General features: G+C 40.9%; 1 pseudogene; it reads right to left on the bottom strand.

The window, feature by feature from the left end:
• Positions 1–1,100: 1,100 nt before the first annotated feature.
• On the bottom strand, positions 1,101–2,223 carry LOC140234947 (uncharacterized; annotated as a pseudogene).
• Between the last annotated feature and the right edge of the window lie 3,012 nt (positions 2,224–5,235).

Below are 5,235 nucleotides of genomic sequence, written 5' to 3'. Positions count from 1 at the left end.
GACGAGCTGATTAAGACGAAGAGAAGAGACAGAGAAGACGCTGAGCTGGCAGTTTACCTCGCTTACACAACAGAAACACACAGAGCATTATTACCTAGCTTACATAACAAAAACACAACAGAGTACTGAACGCTGTACTTAATCATATACGTATAATAAAACCGTTACAATACATATGTCACCGTGCATTCAGTGCCACTGAACAAAACCACCGTCAACCAGAGACACAGAATGGCTTCATGTAAATTATGACAAACACTCTCACTCCACATAATATGCCTGTTTGGCCCCTAAAACTCTTCATAACTTACCAATACTGATAATACAGCACCATAACGTCTAAGCACTGAAATTCTTGTGTAATTTGCGACGTTCTCATTTCCATCAACTCACCTGTGAACAGCAAGCAGAGAGGTGCCTGCCACATGGGGGCGCCCCTCCGTTGCTGATGTCTCTGCATAATTAGCACATCCCTACAACTATACTACATTATACTAATGATGCACAGGAAAGAGTGCGTTAGTGAAGGTGCGGCGCACTCGAGAGTATTGACACTGGTGCAACATGCACTCGGCTGCGCCTCGTGCATGTTGCACCATTGTCAATACTCGAGAGTGCCCCGCACCTTCACTTACGCCACGAAATAATCCTGTGCATCATTTGTTTTATAAAATGGGTCTATGAGTTATTTACTTACCTATAAACATCGAAGTGAAGTAAACGAACGTCGAAGTGAAGTGAACGTCGAAGTGAAGTGAACGTCAACCAAATTGAAGTTGAAAAGTGAAATGAAGACTAATACAAGCATCAACTCATGTACAAGTTCCAATTGCCTTACTTATGGTGGAAGTGCACCGCGCAGTTCTGGAAATGGTAATGAGGTGCATTAGAATTGCGAACTTGAGGTGAGTTTTGTAAAATGACACACTTCGATAGCGATACTCCTGCTGAACCTGACTCTGCGTCTGAGAACTCTGAATAGAAATTGACATTTCCTCTGACTCTGTTCCATAATCATGCATGACGATTATGTTCTTCACCAGCAACAGTAGATCTAACAGTAGTAACACTGGCATCAGCAAGATCATGTCTTTGAAGTTCTACGCTCTTCTTGGACTGTGCTGGTGTTCCTGACGTGCAACAGAGTTTTTTTTTTTTGACAAGTGACTGCTCATTTCTCTCTTCCTTTGTACACCAGTTTTGCTGTAATGCTTCAGGGAACTCTCGCTACGGTGACCGCTGACGGACATTATGTCACGCGCCTCGAACCCAGCGCTGTCTAGTGAGGTGATGCACGTTGCTCTTACACAATGGTTCGTGTATATTCTACTGTAGCCTGCCGATGTAGAAATTTGCTTGATTTTGTTGGCAATGGTATTAACACCAATAGGACAGCTCTCCTTCCTGTTCAGGCACTTTACTTTTCGGTTTCTGCCACAGGAAAGGGCAGTTGTCATTCAGTTTCGATACATAGGTCAGGTAAGACTTCAGAGGGCATTTTCCACTTGTTGGAACCTCAAACATCAATCCCATGGATGATTCATCCTCGTTTTCACGACGATTTTTGGTTAAACAGTCTTTCTTTCTCAAGTAACGACGTCCATTCTCGTCGGTTTGTACGGAAAAATCTGAAGGCTTCATTGAACGAATGTTTTCTCGCCCGCGGTTGCAAAAGTACATCATTAAATCGACGAACACCTTGTTTTGCAACCCCGCAGGTGTATTGCAGTTGAGGTCCTCACAATTCTGAATTTTTTCCATGTCACCAGGTGAGATCGCTTCTTTGTGTTTAACATCTGCCTTCCCCTCTCTGTTCAGCTTTACAAGAACTGCCTTGTACACTCTATTGCTTTTCGGAAATTTGCTTTTGTCACAAATGTCAAAATCTTGTTCGTCTAGATAGTGACGCTGTACTGCATACCTGATTGACTGAAAACTACGTTTGCTGAACGACGTGCTGTCCTCTTTCCTTGCCCCAGCGTAAAATTTTGACAGTATCTGATCCAAATTTTCACGGGAAATATCAGTCAATGAAGTCTTGGCAAATTTCACAAAGGCCTCAAATCTTTGCCATCCGAATTTCAGAGACCGCTTCGTGCTCGCCGAATCAGTTCCATTGATTAATTCATCCAATTCCTCGTCATTTAACAGTTCAAATTGCGCCTGCAACGGATCCGAGCTAGAGGCAGCCATTTTTCGTTCGTTTCGCTGGGCTATCGACATCGCGATATCTAACCTCTGGACTTCGCATATTTAGCATTGCAGGCACTGCAATTCAAAGGAGCGGCGCGCACAGACGATCGGCAATTTACCATAGGATTACAGGCAGTGCAATTGTACTGAAGTAAAGGAAGGAGGTGTGTCTCATTTCAGCGCTTCCTATTGGCTACATTCTTGAACCCATTTTATAATATACAAATGATGCACAGGATAGAGTGCGTTAGTGAAGGCGTATAGTGCACTCGAGGGTATTTACAATTGTGAAACATGCACTACATTGTAAATACCCGAGAGTGAGCTATACGCCTCCACTAACGCCACGAAATAATCCTGTGCATCATTTGTTTTATAAAATGGGTCGAAAATTCGAAAACTAACAGCATTTTTCAGCGTTTTTCACGTACCTTTGTGGGTCAAGACGTCCGAAGATGTTCGTCCCAAACATTCACGCACGTCGCACTCGGTTTAATCTCGCACATATAAGTATGATGGGGGGTTGGGTTTCCGGACACTTCAGTTCCTGCATGAAAACTTACTTATATTACATAAAATATGCACCCTTTACCTCAAAGACTTGATACTCTGAAAACGGCGTGAGAATTAACTTGCTAAATCGTTGGATTTGCCCTTCAAAGTGACTCCATGTACGCGTCCGGTCCCACAACGCTTGGTCTACTGTACACTGTACGTATGATACGTACGCCACACATGTTATGCACAAGGGAAGAAAGGCCGGCCGGCCGGCAGTCAGTCCGAACTAGAAGTTGTTTACAGGATTGACAGCGCGTATGCATGCAATTCAAAGGAGCCGCCGCGCGCACAGACGATCGGCAATAGGGTTTAACATGCAGTGCAATGGGACTGAGTAACCAAAGCACACGTGACTCATTTCAGCGCTTCCTATTGGCTACATTCTTGAACCCATTTTATAAAAAATTCTAACTATATGTTGCGAGGCGAGTTCAATGTACAATCTTTCATTCAGGAAATACTACTAACAGCTGTTCGATTGCTTTCGCAGGTACTGCAAGAAGCGAGAAGCAAAGAGCGAGACAGGTATTCGCTTCGGGAAAATCGAGGCAGAATCGTGTTCCGATTACGATCAACTTACTGAGGCCAGGGGAAAATGCAAGATAATTAAAAAGAACAAGTTTAAAGCGTGCTACAAGTACGTCGACCCAACACCATACTACAAGCTTTGCCTGGAAGACACATGTACCTGTGGCGTGACTGAATCATGCTACTGCGAGCCTATCTCAGCCTACGTCAACGAATGCCAACGCAATGGAGTTACGATCAAGTCGTGGAAACTACGAACATCGTGCTGTAAGTTTAAATACGTTTCGTTACTGCTGTTTTATTCTTTTTAAATTCATTCATTTCATCAGAATTATTATCTTATCTTTTTTTTTTCTGTTTCACACTCCAGGCAACGCACAGTTATGACATTGATAATATATAACGTTGAGACATATTAAGATACCAATGCAATACCACCAACAATAACAAAAATCAAAACAACAAATGTTATGAAGTAACGTTTTATTGAGTGGCAAATAGTAAGAGAAAGTGGCATAAAAAAGCGGAACAAAGGAGCTTTGTGAAAAAGCAAAGCTTGTTGGGAAAAGGCTCCGTGGACAAAAAAAAAAGCAAGCAAACAAACAAACAACAAAAACCATGGGTCCTACAATTTAGTTGACAAGATTCAAATATTTGTATTGCAGCAACTGAGTAAAGAGAAAGACAAAGAATAATGTAATGTTATTGTTCTATGATAATGGCAAGTGTTATAGAATAAACATTACGGGGTTATACACAAGTTTTTTGCCCATATTATAGTCTGACACTAATACTGAGACTTAAAGTTATGGTCACGCGACAGTCATGATAATATACGGAATGCGGTTGAAGTTTAATTTCTGACGTATTGTCGATACACGTTGATAGGCTATGCGTCATGAACTGTAGCAAGGTATATCACGTCAGCCGGTCAGTATAATTATGGGCGCACTTAGTAACCTATTAAACCTAAAAACGAATACACTGACTTTTGTGTAACAAAAGACCGGCAAAAAAAAGTTTAACAAAATCAAATGAAAGTGTAATGAAGAATCTCTCATCAAAATGTTAAACTTTAAAAGATGCTTGAGGCATGATAATAAAAACAAGCGAAAGATATTTAGATTATTCTTTTCGCACGCCTTTATATTAGTTCTAACGAAAAAGATCTCATATTAAAAAATACTTTAAAAATTGTCACATTTAATCGTGAAATTCTTGAAAGAAAGTTAAACATTGAAGTAAACCAGTCAACAAAATTCACTGATATACATCAACTGATTATTGCCCTAAACTAACAATTACAGAAAGCTGTTTATAAGTGTTTATCAATGTTTAATACAATAACAGGAAGCTCTTCATGAAGACCAAACGTGAATATTTGCGTTGCATACTCATTTTTAAGATATTTAAGTATCTATATCGCACATGCCTTCGTAATTTATCTTTACCTATTGTTTTTCTTGACTATTTTAGAATTTCACATTTATCACCATAGTTTGATACAAGAAATACGAAAATGCATGAATTAGAATTACCTGTCTATAAAGCAAGTTGGTGTTTTCAGAACATAAGTAAATAGTCATTCTTTTTCACAAAACCTCTTCCTCATCACTTGTTACCACTCTGAAGTGAACGATGACTGTGGGCCGCCATGCCGAGCGACGTGCGAGGACCCAGAAGGCCAAAGCTGTACGCCTTCGCCGGTGGTATGCAAGGCTGGCTGTCAGTGTAAGGCCGGGCGTGTTTTGCACGATGGTCAGTGCATCAGAATCGATGATTGCACGTCGTAATCGATATCACTCTAGCCGCCGGTCAGTGATATCGAATCTGAAATATGTTCACTGCAGTGAAAACAGAATACTCGTTTTCAAACATGGTGTCACAGGCCACCTTGAAAAAGAATCGTGAGAAAAAGCAGCTGGCGAGTTAATCGGATGGAAATATCTTAAATCT

The sequence above is a fragment of the Diadema setosum genome, chromosome 11 (assembly GCF_964275005.1).
Source record: "Diadema setosum chromosome 11, eeDiaSeto1, whole genome shotgun sequence".
NCBI classification, from domain to species: domain Eukaryota; kingdom Metazoa; phylum Echinodermata; class Echinoidea; order Diadematoida; family Diadematidae; genus Diadema; species Diadema setosum.
Note: the sequence above shows the minus strand (reverse complement) of the source record. Positions and strands in the feature narration are given on the sequence as shown.